Below are 18,425 nucleotides of genomic sequence, written 5' to 3'. Positions count from 1 at the left end.
CAATGAACTGGAGAGTAGGTGTTACAACTCTGTTGAGATTTCACAGCCAAACTTTTTTTTATTTAAAAATTTGTAAAGAACAATCATGCATACCATAGGGTCATCATACATCACTCCATCACAAGCATCTTACATTGTTGTGACACATTTGTTAGAAATGATGAAAGAACAGCATCACAATATTATTGCTATCTATAGTCCATAGCTTATATTTGGTGCATTTTTCCTACAAACCACCCTATTATTAACATCATTTATTAGTATTGTACATTTAGTATAGTTCATGAGAAAAAAATCTCATATTTGTACTATTAATCACAGCCCATCATTCACTGTGGGGTTCAATGTATTATACAGTCTTCTGCCTTGTATAATCCATCCAAAGTGTAGCCTCAGTGACTCTGAATTTCATCACAGAGTTGCTCTGTCATCAGCTCAGTCCATTTTACAATTTTTCATTACTTCAAAAGGAGAAATCCCATATACACTTACACACTCTTCATGAGTCTGTACTTTAGATTAGATTTGTTTTACCTATGTATTTTCATATTCTTAATTCCTTGTAATAGAGGAATATTCTTGTATTTATATGATTAAGCATAGTCATCCCCCCAAAAAATCATTAAGTTATACATTACCTAGATTATCCTCTAGCTTTCTTTTAATTGACATTAACATCCCTAGACTACACCTTTCAGTGGCATTCACATTTATAATTTGGCAGTGTTAATTATACTCACTAAAATGTGTTACCATAAATTCTAATAATTTCCCCACATTTGAAACCCCCTTATTAAGCATTCTACTTACATTAAGCATCAGCTCCCCCTTTTCAACCCACATTCTATCTCCTAATTACCTATGGTCTATAGTTTAGCTTCATGAGTTTCCTTATTGTTTTTACTTCAAATCAGTGAGACCACACAATATTTGTTCTTTTCTGTCTGGCTTATTTCACTCAACATAATGTCCTCAAGGTTTGTTCATGTTGTCAAATGGATCCCAACTTCATTTCTTCTTACGGTTGAGTAGTATTCTATCATATGTATAATATATACCCCATTTTGTTTATCCATTCATCAGTTGATTGACACGGGTTGTTTCCATTTTTCAGCAATTGTGAATAATGTTGCTATGAACATCAGTATGCAAATGCCTGTTTGCATCCTTGCTTTCAGTTCTCCTGAATATATTACTAGTGGAGAGATTGACAGATTATATGGCAGTTCTATATTTAGCTTTCTGAGGAACTGCCAAACTATCTTCCATAGAGGTTGCACCATTTTACATCCCCCCACACACAATGAAGGAGTGTTCTCATTTTTCCAAATGCTCTCCAACACTTGTAGTTTTCTTTTTTTTTTTAGTAATGGTCATTCTGTAAGGCGTGAAGTGATAACTCATTGTGGTTTTGATCTGTATTTCCCTAATAGTTATTATGAGCATCTATTCATGTGTTTTTTGGCCATTTGTATTTATTCTTTGGAAAAATATCTGTTCAAATCTTTTGCCCATTTTTAAATTAGGTTGCTTTTCTTTTTATCATTGAGTTGTATGATCTCTTTATTTAAGATGGAGATCAAAACATATTGGATATGTGGTTTCTGAAAATTTTCTCCCATTGTCTGCCTTTTTACCTTCTTACAGTAATTTGAAGACTGAAAGGATTTAGTTTTGAGGCAGTCCCACTTATCTATTTTTTTCTTTCATTGTCTGTGTTTTGGGTGTAAGGTTTAAGAAACTATCACCTACCATAAGATCTTTAAGATGTTTCCCTATATTTTCTTCTATGAATTGTTTTTTTCTAGCTCTTACATTTAGGTCCTTGATCCATTTTGACTTAATTTCTGTATAAGGTATGAAATAGGTGTCGTCTTTGTTTCTTTTAGCTGTGGATATCCTATTCTCCCAGGACCATTTGGTGAATAGTCTGTTCTGACCCAGAGGAGTGGGTTTGGCAACCTTGTCAAAAATCACTTGACCATAGATGTGAGGGTCTATTTCTGAATTATCAGTTCAATTCAATTGGTCTATTTGTTTATATTTAAGCCAGTACCGTCTTGTTTTTACCATTGTAGCTAAGTCATATGCTTTAAACTCAAAGTGAGAGTAGTCAAATCTTGTTCTTTTTTAAAGGCATTTTTGGATATTCAGGCCCCTTACTTTTCCAAATAAACTTGATAAGTGGCTCTTCCATATCTGAAAAAAAAGGCTGTTAGAATTTTTATTTGGATTACATTGAATCTGTAAATCAGTTTGGGTAGAAATAACATCTTAATGATATTTAACCTTGCAATACATGAACATGGATGTCCTTCCACTTATTTGGGTCTTCTTTGGTTTGTTTTAGCAATGTTTTGTAGTTTTCTGAATATAGGTCCTTTATGTCCTTGGTTAAGTTTACTCCTAAGTATCTAAATACTTGAATGTTTTACTCACTATTATAAATGCAGTTTATTTTCTGACTTTTTCCTCAGGTTGCTCATTAGTAGTGTATAGAACTGCTACTGATTTTGCATATTAATTTTGTGTCCCATTACTTTCCTGAACACATCTGTTAGTTCTAGAAGTTTTGAATTTTTAGATTTTTAGGAGTTTTCTAGGTAGAAGATCATATTACCAAATAGGAAAAATTTGTTTTTCCTTTCCAGTTTGCATGTCTTTTATTCTTTTTCTTGCCTAATTGCTCTAGTTAGAACTTCTACCACAATCTTGAATAACAGTGGTAGCAGTGGGCATCCTTGTCTTGTTCCTGATCTAAGTGGGTAAATTTTCAGTCTTTAACCATTGAGAACAATGTTAGCTTTGTGTTTTACATGTATGCACTTTATCATGTTGAGAAAGTTTTCTACTATTCCGATCTTTTGGAGTCGTTTTTCCAAGAAAGGATGCTATGTTTTTTTAAAAATGCCTTTTCTGCATCAATCAAGATGATTATGTGGTTTTTCTTCTTTAATTTGTTAATGTGGCTTATTACCTAATTGATTTTCTTGTGTTCAACCACCCTAGCACACCAGGCATTAAAATCACTTGATCATGGTATATAATTATTTTAATGTGTTTCTTTTTCTTTTTTTTTTAGTGAGTACTATTATGATTTTTATTTTGATGTAACATTTTCTTTTTTTTTCTTTTTTTCTTTTTTTAATTCAAGTTAATAGATCACAAAGAACGTCACATTAAAAAACATAAGAGGTTCCCATATAACCCACTCCCCACCCCACCACCCCCATCATTTTTGTAAATTGTATTTTTTTGAAGATATATACATTGCAAAAAGGTTACATTAAAAAAATATAAGAGATTCCCATATATCCTTCACCTCCCCACCCCATTAATGTGCTTTCTGATTTGGTTAGCAAGCATTTTGCTGAGGATTTTTGTATCTATATTCATTAGAGGAATTGTCCTATCATCTCATCCTGGACTTTTCATTTTGGGGAGGTTATTCATGACTGTTTCAGTCTCTTTAATTGTGTTTGGTTCCATCTAGAGTCAGAGAAGTTTGTTTTTATGTTTCTAGGAATTTCTTCATCCAATCTACATTGTTGAGTTTATTGGCATATCATTGTTCACAGAATCCTCTTATGATCTCTTTTATTTTTGCAGTATCAGTTGTAATGTCCACCCTTTCATTTCTGATATTATTTATTTTTATCTTCTTTTTATATTTGTCAGTGTAACTAAGGGTTTGTTGATTTTGTTGATCTTCTCAAAGAACCAAATTTTGTTTTTATAATTCTATTTTTTGTTCTCAATTTCATTTATTTCTGCTCTAATCTTTGTTATTTCTTTCCTTCTACTTTGTTTGAGATTAGTTTTTCTAGTTCCTCCAGTTAGGTCTTTGATTTGAGCTCTTTCTTCTTTTCTAATATAAGCATTTCAGGTTATAAATGTTCCTCTCCACACTGTCTCACTGTAATGCATAGATTTTGATATGTTGTGTTCTTGTTTTCATTCACCTTGAGATATTTACTGATTTATCTTGCATTTTATTCTTTGAGCTGCTGATTATTTAAAAGTGTGGTGTTTCATCTCCATGTATTTGTCTGTTTTCCCTTTTACCATCTGTTAAGATTTCCAGCTTTATTCCATTATGATCAGAGAAAGTGCAGTCTTGTGACCCAGCATATGTTTTATCTTGGAGAAGAATGTATGAGCACTTAAGAAGAAGGTACATCCTGCTGCTTGGGGGCATATGGCTTTATAAATGTCTGTTATGCTCAGTTCATTTATCATATTATTTAAGTTGTCTGTTTCCTTTTTCATCCTTAATCCAGATGTTCTATAAAATGCTGAGAGTGATGTGCTGAGTCTCCAACTATTATTGTAGAGACATCTATTTCATCCTTCACTTTTTCCAGTCTGTGCCTCATGTATTTTGAGAAACCCAAGTTAGATGCATAAATAATATCTATGATTGTTATTTCTTCTTGATGAATTTTTCCTTTTATTAATATATATTGACCTTCTTCATATTTTAAAAGTATTGCATTTAAAATCTATTTTGTCCAATATTAATATTGCTACTCCAGATTTTTTTGATTACTATTTGTGTGGAATATCTTTTTCCAACCTTTCATTTTCAGCTTGATTTTGTCCTTGCATTTAAGGAGAATCTCTTATACACAGTATACAGATGGATCTTTTTTTTTTCCCTATTCTGTCAGTCTATGCCTTTTGCTGGGGGAGTTCAATCCCCTTCCATTCAGTATTATCACTGAACAGGTATTGCTTTCTTCATCCATTTTATCCATTGGCTTTCCATTGTGTATCCTACTATTGTCTGTCTTTTTTTACTTGATGATAACCTTTCTAATAGTTTTCATTTCTATACTCCAAGTCTCTCAACCTTCTATTTTCCTTTCAGACTGTAGCACTCCCTTTTGTATTTCTTTTAAATCCTGTCTTTTGGTAACAAACTCTCTCTTTTTTTCTTTGTCTGTGAAGATTTTAAACTACCCTCATTTTGGAGGGACAGTTATACTGGATAAAAAATTCTTGGCTGACAGTTTTTCTCTTTAAGAACCTTAAATTCATTATACTACTACCTTCTCACCACCATTGTTTCTGATGAGAGATTGGCACTCAGTCTGATTGAAGTTCCCTTGTATATGATGCTTTGGTTTTCTCTTGCTGCTTTCAGAAAACTCTCTTTATATTTGGCATTTGACATTCTGCATATTTGGTTCCTCAGAGTAGTCCTATTCAGATTTATTGTGTTTGGGGTAGGTTGTCATTCTTGAAGTTTTCAGTCATTATTTCCTCAAATATTCTTTCTGCCCTTTTTCCATTCTCTCTTTCTTCTGTGACACCTATTGCATGTAATTTGTATATTTTATACTGTCATTCAATTCCCTCAACCCCTGTTCAATGCTTTCCATTGTTTTCTCTGTTGCTTCTTTTGTCTTTACAAGTTCAGATGCTTTGTCTTCTAATTCACTAATTCTATCCTCACATAATTCAAATCTGTTGTCATTTGCCTCTAATCTCATTCATTGTGCCTTTCCTTCTCATAATCTTTGTTACTTTTGCAAGTTTTCCAGTTATTCTTTATGCTTACCCTGGGTCATTCTAATATACATTATCTTTCAACCACATATTCCTTCTACTCCATGATTTAACTTATGAGGTTTGTGTGAACATCATTGATTAGTGGTCTTAAATCCTGTTTATCATGAGAAATTTTTAGTTGTTTTTTTGACTAATCCACATCTACTTGTTTCTTAGTAGGGCTTTAAATTTTTGCTGAGGTCTAGGTCATCCGATTATGTTGATGAACTTACTCTGTGGTCAATTTATTTCTCTCACTCAGTGGTTGTTTCATGGCTTTTCTTTGATTTTTGGTTCAAATTATTCAAATATTTGAAATTGCCCTGCTTAAGTTAACAGAGCAGGACCAGGGATTCCTAATGGGTCCTGTGACATCAGAGATTCCATAAAGCCTTTTTTTTTTTTTCTTCTTTTTTCAGTTTCCTGCCAGAAGGTGGTGCTCTTCAGTGAATCTTTCCACAGATGTGTCTCTTTCAACCTCCACTTGCTGGGCTGGTTAGGGCTGAGAATAAAAGTAGACTCTGCTATCCAAACTCACTGAAGAAAAAACATTCTCCACCCTCTCCTGTATTCTCCCTCTGTTCAGGGAGGAAGGTCTCCATTCTCCTCTCTTTTGGTCACAGTAAGCCATGGGTTTTACCAAGGCTGCTCATCTTGAGGTTGGGTGAGGTGTGCTGTTTCCAGCCACAGGAATGAATTCCATTTCAACCTCTTAGTCTCTCTGTCCCTCTTAATCCTGGATGAAGCACAGCACTCTTCTGGTCCCCAAATCCCCAAAGCAGCTCCTTTGGTAGCTTTTTGCCCTCCTTTTTTTGTTTCTGTAAGAGAATTAAGCCCTGCCAGCCTACTCTAATGCCATCTTCCCAGAAGTCCACCTCATTCTCATTTTTTAAAGAAAACCTTCCCAGATATAAAATATTGGCTGGCAGTTGTTTTCATTCAGCACTTTAAGCATTTCATCTATGGTTCTTGCCTCCATGGTTTCTGATGAGACATCAACACTTAATCTAATTGTGACTCCCTTGTATGTAAAATGCTACCTTTCTCTTGCAGCTTTCAGAACTCTCTCCCTATTCTTTGAATTCAAAATTGTGATCAGTAGATGACAGGGTATATTTTTCTTCTTGTTTATCCTTTTTTTTTTTTTTTCCTAGACTTCTTGGAGGTACATAAGTACATCTTTTGCTGCATCCCGGAAGTTCAGGTACATAAGTATATCTTTTGTTACATTATTTCTTTGAATATTACGTCTACCCATCTCTCTTTCTTTTCCTTCTGGAATTCCCATAATGTGTTAATGCTGTTCTTCAAGGTATCCCAGAGGTGTCTTAGGGTACTTTCACTTTTAATATTTTTTTTTCTTTCTGCTCCTAAATCTGACTCATTTCTAGTGTTTGTCTTCAAGTTCACTGATTCCTTTTTTCTGCCAGCTCCAATCTGCTCTTGAAATCCTTCTGGGCATTTTTAATTTCAGTTATGTGATCTTTAACTCCATTAATTCTGTTTTGTTCCTTTTTAAAATTTGTATCTCTTTACTAAGACTCTCATATTGTTCATTCATTGCTTTTCCTGATACCCTATAGTTCATTCTCTGTATTTTCTTTCATCAGCTTGAGCATTTTAAAGATCATTTTTTAAAGCCTGTTCAGTATGTCCACATTTTCATCTTCATTGCTGTTTTCTGGATTTTTATTATATTCCTTTGCATAGGTCATTATTTCCTGTTTCTTTCTGTCTGTACTCTTTCTGCACACTGTACATTTTAATATTTTAAAATATTTATTTTGGGATTTAGTCACTGTAGCAGTTTGATATTGTTTATTAGTTCTAAAAATAGATATTGGATTATGTTTGTGAACTGGTCTCTCTGGGAATATTAGACTGCATTGGATTCAGAGGTTTCACTTTTACTTGATTAAATAATGATTAAGACTTTAATTGGGCCATGTCAATAGGACATTGCCCAAGTGGGCAGGGACTCACAGAGAAAATGACATGGCAGAAGAAAGAGTTTTGAGTTTTGATATTGGAGCCCTTGGAAGTAAACACACAGAGAAGCAGATACATGAGGAGGGAGAAAAGGCTTTATTAGACATGGCAGAGACCCCAGGAAGAGAGACAAGTAGCCTAATAGTCTACAACTGGCCTTGTGGAGAGAGCAGAGCAGCTGTGTCCAGAGAGGAATGAGTCCCTGAAGAGAGATGAGACTTATTGCAGCCTACAGCTGATATTGGTAGAAGCTGGGACCATGGAACCTCAAGAGGAAGAGGAAGCCTGAACCCTTGCAGATACTGGCAGCCATCTTGCTTCAACACTTGGCAAGACACTTTGGTGAGGGAAATAACTTATACTTTGTGGCCTGGTAACTATAAACTGCTACCCCAAACAAACACCCTTTATAAAACCTAACAGGAGATTTCTGGTACTTTTCATCAGCACCCCTTTGACTGACTAAAACAGTCACTGAGATGTCTATTTCTTGATTTTGTAAGTAGTTGGTGATATCAGAGATTTTCTTGAGCTTCTGCCCTCAGGAAGGTGTGCCCAAGGCAAATGCAATGTGCAGGGATTTCCCTGTATTTATGGTCCTCTGTCTTGTCCTAGACTTTTGTCTGTCAGTTGTTTTGGAATCCCCCTTTTTACTGGAGTTTGGCTGTGCCCTGTTTCCCAGGAGACAGATCTCCCTTTCTCATATGTTTGAAACCAGCAGTCCTTTGCCCCAGGCTGTCCATCTCTATAGTTTCTTATACTACTTTCCTTGCCTCAAGCTGCTTTTGCCTGGTAGGCAAATTCTGGGAGAAAGGGCACACTGGAGAGGACTTTCCCGAATCAGTCTTTCCTAGCCAAAATAGGGCCAGTGAGTCATGGAGGGCACCTAGAACAGCTCCAAAGTGCCATGTGGAGGGGGGTCAAGAAGGGTGCTAAAAGTGTCTTTAATGGCTCCCCAAGGCTGAGATTTCTTGGCCTACCCTGCAAATGCAATCCTTCTTCTAACTGTCCCCCTCAACCCTGAGGAAGCATAGTATCTTTAGTTCTCCACAGATGCCACCCCTTTCCAGGGATGGTTGAATAATGGCTTCTATTACCTTTGTACATGTAGGTTGAAATAATGGCTGCCTGTAGAGCCAAGTTCTCAGCTATCTGCTTTCACTAGTCAAAAGCCATGCCCAACACTGTTCTTGGAGAAAACAATTTTTACCTTCCTTTATTTTACCATTGAATTAGCCAGGTGCTGGTCCTCACAGTGCCCTGCTGCACAAGTTGGGGATAGGCACCAGGACCCTTCTTTACCAAGATTTATCATCCTCTTTCTCCCACTCTTCTCTGGATCCTGTACAGTGTTTTTTTCTGGTCTCTGAAGTTTCACAACAGTTGTTTCAGGCATTTCCTGCTGATTAATAGTTGTTTTGTTGGACTGGGTCCTGGAGCCCCCTACTAAGCTCTCTTCTCACAATCTTCCTCTCTAGAATATCTTAATTTAACACTTTTATTGTTTATCATATTATTCACCTAAAACAGTTTCTGAATTAGAGACATTCTAGAACTCTAAGGACAGGATTTGAGTTTCTACCATAAAATAGAATGCATATGAAAGAACCATGAAACATTTAAGCAACTGTGGTTGAATGTAGTATATTTGTCCCAATGCTTCAAACTCATTTAAACTATGAACACTGTATGTTGGCAACATCATGTGAAACTAAATGTATTAATTAAGTAATGCTAGTTGTAATAGAGAAGACACCAGAACTCAGAACTCGTGGCTTAACACAATGGAAGATTATATCTTGTTCACAAAAAGACCATAAAAATTGTTGCTGATTGATGGCAGCAAGCATTTTCCACTATTCTGGTTTGCATGGAACCACGTTGAAGAGTTTCTGACATCTTCAACATGTGGTTTCAATGGTCTACTTGGGGCTCAGGCCAAGATTGTGACCCTCAGGCTTTCAATAAGGGACTATGGATATTGAGCATATTATATACTGACTCACAGATCCAGGGCAGAGTCTATGGCCTTGCACAGCACTTTGCAGAAGACCTGAGTCTTGATGGTGATTTGGATCCTGCTGGAACTGAAGATGCCATTGGCATAAAATATATAAAGTGTGTGATGATGATGAGGTACAGAAGATATGAATGACTGTTATTGGAGAAGTATTTTTGTAATTGTTGCATGTCTGGTTATTTTGGTTATCCCAGTATGGTTGGGGAAAGACATCAGTCAAAGCCAGGTATGAATTTGGTTGGGCTCTCTTTGCTGGTTAGGCTGATGCTCCTCACTGCCTTCTGAGAGTTGCCCTTTTCTGCTGTTTCTGACTCTGGGGAAAAAAACCTCTTATCTAACACTACACTCTTGTCTAAAATACATACCCTCTGGTGGAAAAAAACATATATAACACAGAACAGAAGATATAATCCTTTTGAAAAGAGAAATATATTAATATATAAGTACTGCCTGGCCAAAATGTCAGAAGAGGATAGACCATGTAGGATCTTAGAATTGAAATTTCCAAGAGATAAATAGCACTTTCATTCACATTCCTTTGGCTGTAATAGTCACATGATCACAACTGTTTGCAAGGGAGGCTGGGAAGCAGAGGTTTAGTAATGTGAACATGAAGATGTGGCATTGGTTTGGTGATTAGTTAACAATCTCTACCATGCAAGTTATCAGTAGAAAGTTCATATATGGAAAAGTTATATTTATAATTTTTAGTTGTGATTTGCATGAAATACATATATATGTAACTGAGAATTTTATAAACAAACAGAATAAAACTATATTGAAGTCTAAAAGGTAGATTTTGAGGTAGTAAGATTAGGAATTTAAGTTGTGGTATAATTTCTCTTTAAATTTTATAATCTTTCTAAATTACATTGCAGCAAAACATATGCAGTAAAATGTCTGCTGCTTATTTGAAAAGTTATATTATTATTTTCTTTTAGAGTCCTTCATTGTATAGAAGCAAGAATATAAATGTAGAATTGATAATAACACATAGTATTAATTAATCTCTTAACATGTGCCAGGCCCTAAATACTTTATATGTATAGCTCATTTAATCTGTATTATAGGCATATCAAATGGATATTGTTTTTTAATATACATTTTACAGATGGGATAATGAAGTTCAGAGAAGTAAGATAACATGTCTAGTAAGTTGGTGGAACTGGGCACGAATTCCAAACTTTCTAGATTCAGAGTCTGAGTTTTTAATCATTATGAGAGGAAAAATAAAACCTAAAGAATACTAGGGTTGGCTCTCTAACGAACTTTGTAAAACATTGCTCATTTAATATAAATTCTGTATATAAGATATGATGAATAATATTATAACAAGATATATACTTGTTATATATATTTACTTTCACGTATTTTCAAACATTCTGAAAAAAATGAAAAAAGTGATAATGCTAAATTTAGAAAAACATGTTAAAATGGGAAAAAACCTTCTTAAAATTAATATGCTATGAGGATATAAGCTCATTACTAATAATTTGTCAAGTTAGCTTTTTAATAATTACATTTTACAATCCTTCATTATTTCCTTCTCCAAACTCTGACCCTAGTTTAACTATTCATTACTTTTTTAGATCCCCAGCTATTTACTTTGCTCCTTCTAAGAAATGTAAAATAGAGCATTTCTTAAAATATTTAATTTTAAAGGCTGGATTGACTGGGATCTATGCTGTTATAAGACAGTGAAAATACAGTCTTTATTGTACTTTGTCATTTTTGTTTCCCAGCAGGAAAGAGAGCACAGACCAAAGCCCAGAGCCATTTTGAGTACAAAAGACATTTTAGTCCTTAGCAGACTCATATCCCACCATGTATTTTCTTAAGGATTTATTTTATTTATCTCTACCCACCCCCTCATTATTTTGTACTTGTTATGTCTGTTAGTCTTCTTTGTTTCTTTAGGAGGTACTGGGAACTGAACCCCGGACCTCTGGTATGGGAGGGAGGTACCAATCACTTAAGTCACCTCTGTTTCCTGCTTTGCTATGTCTCTTGTTTTTCTTCTTGAATCTCTTGCTGTGTCATATTGTCACATCAGCTTGCCATGCCTGCCTTTTACTCCAGCTCACTGTCCTGCTAGTCCTCTTTAGGAGGCACCAGGAACCTCTGCTTCCTGCCTTGTTTCTCTCATAATGTTTTCCTTCTTGTGTCTCTTGTTATGTCATCTTGTTGTGTCAGCTTGCCATGCCTGCCCATCATGCCTGCTCACTGTTTCCTTTAGGAGGTACTGGGAAAGGAACCGTGGACCTCCCATGTGGTAGATGGGAACCCAATCACTTGAGCCACATCTGCTTCCCCCACCATGTATTTTGAGAGAGTTTCTATCAGTCCATTCTCTCGCCAGGTATTAAGTGCTTTTGATTCATTGGCTCATTTAATTCTCATAAGAGAGCTGTTTTAGCACTGCATTTTTATCTCCAGATAAGGAAATTAAAGCTCAGAGTAGTTAAATAGCTTGATTGCATAAATAGTGGAGGAACCTGGATTTGAATCCAGAAATTCTGACTCCAGAAGCAGCCCTTAACTGCTCTATTATATCTATCCAGAATTCCAAATTAAATCATGCATAGTCCTAAGGTCATCATACTGTTTTTTATATTACTCTAGGACATATATTTAAATGTATATCAGAATCTTTGAAACCATTTTTGACCTTACCTTCCGTAAGTGTTTTTGGGTTTGGGGAGTGAAGAGCAGAGTGGGAGTGATATGGATCATTAGAGGAGCTAGTGAGTACTTACCCCATGCCAGGCTCTGTGTTTTGGATTTTGTTTAAAATATCACATAAAAATCCTCAGCAGTCATTTTATAGATGAGGAAACTGAATCACAAATCTAAAAGAGAATTAATAACATGATTAAGAATGTTTAGCTCATAAGTACAGGCTGTGATCCAAAGCCAGGTCAGACTGATACTAAGGCATAGATTCTTAACATCGTTCTATTTTATTAGGCTGCCAAAATACACCTACCACAAAATGGGTCAGCTTTTAACAGTTAGAATTTATTAACTTACAAGATTACAGTTTTGAGGCTGAGAAAAACGTTCAAATCAAGGCATCATCAGGCAATGCATTCTTCCTGAAGCCAGGCTGCTACAATTTTGGACTCTTCTGTCACATGCCAAGGCACAGGGCAGTTCTGCTGGTCTTTCCCTTCACTTCTGGGTTTTGTTGCTTTCAGCTTCTTGCATCTATGGCTTTCTCTCTTCCTCTAAATTTCATTCTCTTATAAAGGACTTGAGCATTAAGAAATACCCTGAATGAGATGGGTCATATCTTAAGTTAAAATCCTGCTCACCAAAAGATCCTGCTTATAATGGGTCCATGAATTAGCTTTAAAAACATACTTTTTCAGGGTGTGTACAGCTTAAACCCATCATCCTCCACCTCCTGAACCTCCAAAAAATGTGTTTTTCCATTTGCACATCATTCATCCCATCACAATATCCCAAAAATCTTAAGTCATTTTAGTAAAAATGCTAAGTATAAGGTCTCATCAAAATTGGCTATAGGTGTGGTCTGTCCTGGGACAAAATTCCCTTCCAGCTGTAGAACCATCAAACTTAGGTATTAGAAGGTATCATTTTCCAATATACAATGGAACAGTCATAGGATAAAAAATTGCCTTTCCCATAGTAAGAAATTGGAAGGAAAACAGTGGTCATGGATCCCAAACAATTCTGAAAACCTACAAGGCATACTCCATTAGATTTTAAGGTCTGAGAGTTACCTATAGAATGATGCTTTTTCCTCATGATCAGATGAAGCAAAAACCCCACACTCTTCAAGTGCTTGTGAAGCAGCCCTATTCTCCCCAAACACTGGGGTGATGGCTCCAATGTCTTCAGGCATTAGGATGTAGGCAAGGCTCTTGGCTCCACCCACATCAAACAATGGGTGGCATCCAGCCTCTCTGCAATCCCCCAGGTGTCTGAGATACCTAGATTGTTAACACTTCCTGAACAATGGGTCAGAAGGCACTCCCTTTCCAATCTCTGGTGCATACTCACCCTTTCCACATACAAGGTTGGGTCCACTCTGGTCACCTGAGAAAATGTCTTCAGTCCAAATCAACTTCCATGATTCTTCCTTTGAAGCTAATTTTCCTGTAATCTGTCCCTTTTCTGTTCCTTTTGGTGCAGGCTGGCTGTGTTCCATTCATACAGATCTCATGAAAACACATTGATTTTGCATGTAGTATGTAGGGGTCCAAACCCGCACACAGTAGGACTTTCCACAAATCTTCTCTGGATAACTGCATTCCCAATCCTGATTTGCACTGAAATGGTTGACTGGTTCCAAGTTCAGTTAAATTCACACATGGAGCACTAGTCTCTGTGGACTCATTTTCCAGAAGGTCACAATTTTCCAAACTATCATTTTCTGGTTTCTTTGTGCCTAGGAGTTAGTTCAGTTCTCATCTTATCCCTTTCCTCTTGTATTTTACTATAAGCTACAAGGAAAAGCAAGGCCTTACTTTCCACATTTAGATCAGAAATCCCCTCGGCTAAATATCCATGTTCATCACTTTGAAATTCTGCCTTCCATCTGATATTAGGATTCAATTTTGCCAAATTCTCTGCCACTTTAAAACAAGGTTCACCCTTCTTCCAGTTTGCAATGGCATATTCATCAATTTTGTCTCAATGCTCACCAGAAGTACCTTCAGTGTCTGTATTTCTACAAAGTCTCTTCCAAGCAATCTAGGTTTTTTCTATCAAGCATCTCACAATTCTTCCCACCTCTACTCATTACCCAATTTAAAAGCCTTTTTTAAAAATCATTTTTAGTATTTTCAATAGTAGCACCCCTCTCCTGCTACCAAAACCTGTACTAGATTGCTAGGCTGCAAAAAAGTCAGATACAATGGATTGGGTTGACTTTTATCAGTGGGCCTTTACTAACTTACAAGGATACAGTTTTGAGACTGAGAAAAATGTCCAAAGCAGGATATCATCAGGTGATACTTCCTTTCTGAAGACTGGCTACCAGCTTTCTGGCCTCCCCTGGCACATGACAAGGCACATGGCAGTGGCTGCTAATCTTTCCCTTGTCTTCCAGGTTTCATTGCTTTCAGCTTCTTGCTTCCATGGCTTTCTCTCTTCATCTGAATTTTATTCTCTTAAAAGGATCTCAGTGAGAGGAGTAAGAAACCCCCTGAATGAGGTGAGTCACATCTTAACCTAAGATCCTACTCATCAAATACTCCACATATAGTGGGTTCACACGCGCAGGAATGGATTAACTTTAAGAACATATTTTTCCGGGGTCCAAACAGCTTCGAACCATCATACACATTAAACTCAGAATATTACTTAAACACTTAGTAATACTGTTTTTTTGTTGTTGTTGTTCGTTTTAGGAGGTACCAGGGATTGAACCTGTGACCTCATACATGCAAAGCATGCACTCAACCACCGAGCTACAACTGCTCTGTAATTACCAGGTTGTTGGTTTTTTTCCACATACATTATATAATTTTCACTAGAGCTTGAGGGAATAAAGAATGTTTATACAGATATAACAGTAATTTAAATAAACATTCTAGTAATAAATGTTTGTGCCAGTAACCAATCCCAGATCTATTTGCTTGCAGAGCCCCTCTTTTTCCTAGCATATTTCTGACAGACTCTCTCTACCAGAGCCACCATTACCATATTCTTTCACCCATTCAGTAAGTGCCTATTGTGTAACCACTCTTTTCTAGATACTTCCCTGTGTGCTATGCACAGTAGGGAGTAAAACATTTCCTGCTCTCTTGGAACTGTTGGTCTACTGAAGGAGTCAAATGTTACTTAAATCATATAAATATGTAATTGGAAATTGTGATCAGGGACTTATCTAGTTAGAAGTGGAAGGCTTAAGGGAAGTCTTACTTTAGGGTCATGGAATAATTTAGCCAAGATCTTACAGATATATAGAAATTTACTAGATATGGCTGGTGTGGGGTGGAAAGAGAACATGCCAAGCATCCCAAAGGGTTTTTCTATTAACTCTAAACAAATATTTACATAAACTTGTTCATTGGCTGAGGAGGCCTCATTTTTTAGTTAAGGTTCTTGAAAAAAAAATCTTATGATTTGATAACGTCAATATCTATAGATATATAGTCATCTGCTATCCAACCCTTATCCAACAACCTCAATTATTGTCTGGATGGTACTTTACAATCAGAAAAAGTTTAGTAGAATTTATATCATTTTTAAAAGAGTTGATGAAATTAAGAGAAAAGTAGTTTCTGGAGCTAAAAATTTACGTCTGTATGAGAACCGTTAAATAATAGTGACATACAGTCCTTCACTTTTCAAGAAACTTTGCAATATTATTATCTACTAAAACATTTGACATTATTTGATGGTACCAAATCACCAACCATGTTAAGTATCATGTTGAGCGTATTTGCGTAAGAAGCTAAAAATTTATAAGTTGCATTTATTATAAATATACATATATTGTTGCAGTGATTTGAAGCTGTATGTGTTTCAAATGTGTAAGAAAAACATGTTTAAGTAACTTGTATATGTGGGCTATGGAATAATTTCTCTTAATAAATAAATATCAAATACTATGTAAAAAAAAAAACAACCCAAAAAACATGTTCTTAAATCTAAGCCATTCCTGTAGGTGTAAACCCATTGTAAGTAGGATCTTTTGCTGAGACTCCTTCAGTTAAGGTGTGACCCACCTCATTCAGGATGAGACTTAATCTTATTACTGGAATCTTTTACAAATGGAATGAATATAGAGAAAGACAGAGAAAACCATAGAAGCAAGAAGTTGAAATCAATGAAATGAAAGAGAAGGAAGAGATTAGCATATTCTGTCATGATGTGCATGGCCATGTGAGAGAAGTCGAGGATCGCTGGCAGCTGGTCTTCGGGAAAAAGCATCACCTTGATGATGTCTTAATTTGGGCATTTTCTAGGACTCAGAATTGTAAGCTAATAAATTCCCATTGCTCAAGCCAAACCATTTCATGGTATCTGCTTTAAGCAGCCTAGGGAACTATAACAATTATTTAATTGGTTTCTTAAAACAGGTTTTGATTATGTACAGAATTCACTGTTATACCACATTTATATAAATAAGGTATTGTTCTGTAGTTGAGAGGTTTGGTTTTTTTTTTTTTTTGAGGTCCGGGAGATGAGGGACTGAACCTGGGACCTGATACGTGGGAAGCCAGCACTTAATCACTAAGCTACATCAGCTTCCCTGAAGGGATTTTTTTCATTTGCTTTGCTTGTTTGTTTTTGTTTTTTCAGGAGGCACCAGGAACCTAACTTGGGACCTTACATGTGGGAGGTAGGTGTTCAACTACTTGAGCCACATCTTCCCACTGGTGAATAGCTTTTGCTTTGGAGTAGAATTCTGGAAATTTACCACTTAAAGAAAGCTTGGAACATGATGTCATATATTTCACTATATTTCCAAAATACATTGGAGCTATACAAATAAAAGAATATTCAGTTTCCTGAAGTTTAATTCAGCCACACATGCTGACAGACATCTTATGAAGCTCTTTGTTTAATACCAAGGTACTGTTTAGGCAAACTGGAGTGGTAAATTTGGCCTCAAGAGAATCAGTGTCTGAAAACACAGTTGACTAAATCCAGTTAACAATATTCAACCTCACATTTTGACTTTCTATAGGATGAAATTAAAACAAAACAAAGCACTCCATAAGAAATAAGAGGAATATAGCATATTTGCAGAAATTTTGTAAATCTTACCATTACTACTACGTGAGGGAGGGTACACATTCTCAGGAACAAGGTATTTTTCTAGATTTGGCAGAAAATCTAGATGTCCTTGAAAACGTAAGAATAAATGACATATAGGGAGGATAATTCGTTAGTAGATAAAATTTTGTTTTGTCTGATTGGCAGTTGCATGATTATCATTGTTATCAATTTTTCAAAGGCATTATTGAATACTGTTATATCTGTAACAAGAAAACATAAATGATCTATCTCAGATCAACTGTGGAGACAACACTGTGATTTAAATTCACTCTGGGTAGATATAACCAGATGAGTGGTGTGCTAGAACAGAGAGCAGGCCCCTGTTTGCCCAGACCCTGGAAACATGATCTGGAGGGTAACTGGAGCAAGGCAAAGGCAACTGTAGACAGAAGCACTGTGTATGGGGGTCATCTGGAGCGAGTGACTTGCTAGTGTGAATCACCCCCCATTACCACACATTAACTGGTTCACCCCTACTTCATGATGAGTGCTGCACCACTGAAGGAAAGACAACCAAATTTTCCTCTCAGACAAAGATGAGCATATCATCTTTAGTAATTCAGAGTCAATTGATCAGCCTTGAAACTCTGTACAGATATACAGAGAAAGAGAAGTGTTAAAACAGATGGGTAAAAATATTCACGGTGAAGGAGCTTTTGCAAGTGTCAGCCTCTTGCTACAAAACATTGAATGGTAAACAAAGGACCTTCTCTTATGGATCCTTGAATTATACATGACACAAATCTTAGGGGTGTGCTCATTTTAATTTTCTGAATATTCATGACTTAGCTCCTTCCTGTCCCTTCTTGTAAATTAAAGAGTATATCTTTTTATATTTCTAGATATAAATACTTTCATCATAAGCCTTCAAAATATATGCTAACTTGATACTTGTTAAGAACAGTTATTCTTAATGTCATCTAAGATAACTGCTGCCAATCTTCATTTCATTCAAAGTTCCCATTATTTGACTTGAAAACGTGAATTTGGTTTACTTGAAATGGGGGGAGTTGAAAATACATATTTTGAGAACATTTCATTAGGTCTTTATTCTTGCCTCTTATTTCCATTTTTTTCTGTTCTACTTATTAGTGAATGAGTTAAG

General features: G+C 36.0%; 1 protein-coding gene across 11 annotated transcripts in view; it reads left to right on the top strand.

Annotated features, from left to right (window-relative positions):
* LINGO2 (leucine rich repeat and Ig domain containing 2) overlaps positions 1-18,425 on the top strand; it is a 1,371,976-nt gene that overhangs the window by 555,838 nt on the left and 797,713 nt on the right. For 2 of the 11 annotated variants that reach the window (XR_009186822.1, XM_058301966.2), the window contains one exon: positions 6,708-6,757. The exons of 8 other annotated variants lie outside the window; for them this stretch is intronic. The gene's annotated coding sequence lies outside the window, so the exon portion shown is untranslated. Of the gene's footprint in view, positions 1-6,707; positions 6,802-16,840; positions 16,881-18,425 lie in introns of all 11 variants that reach the window. One more of the 11 variants, XM_071216806.1, reaches the window with a different exon arrangement.

This window comes from Dasypus novemcinctus, chromosome 8 (genome assembly GCF_030445035.2).
Source record: "Dasypus novemcinctus isolate mDasNov1 chromosome 8, mDasNov1.1.hap2, whole genome shotgun sequence".
Taxonomy (NCBI): domain Eukaryota; kingdom Metazoa; phylum Chordata; class Mammalia; order Cingulata; family Dasypodidae; genus Dasypus; species Dasypus novemcinctus.
This window is presented reverse-complemented; position numbering and strand designations above follow the sequence as displayed.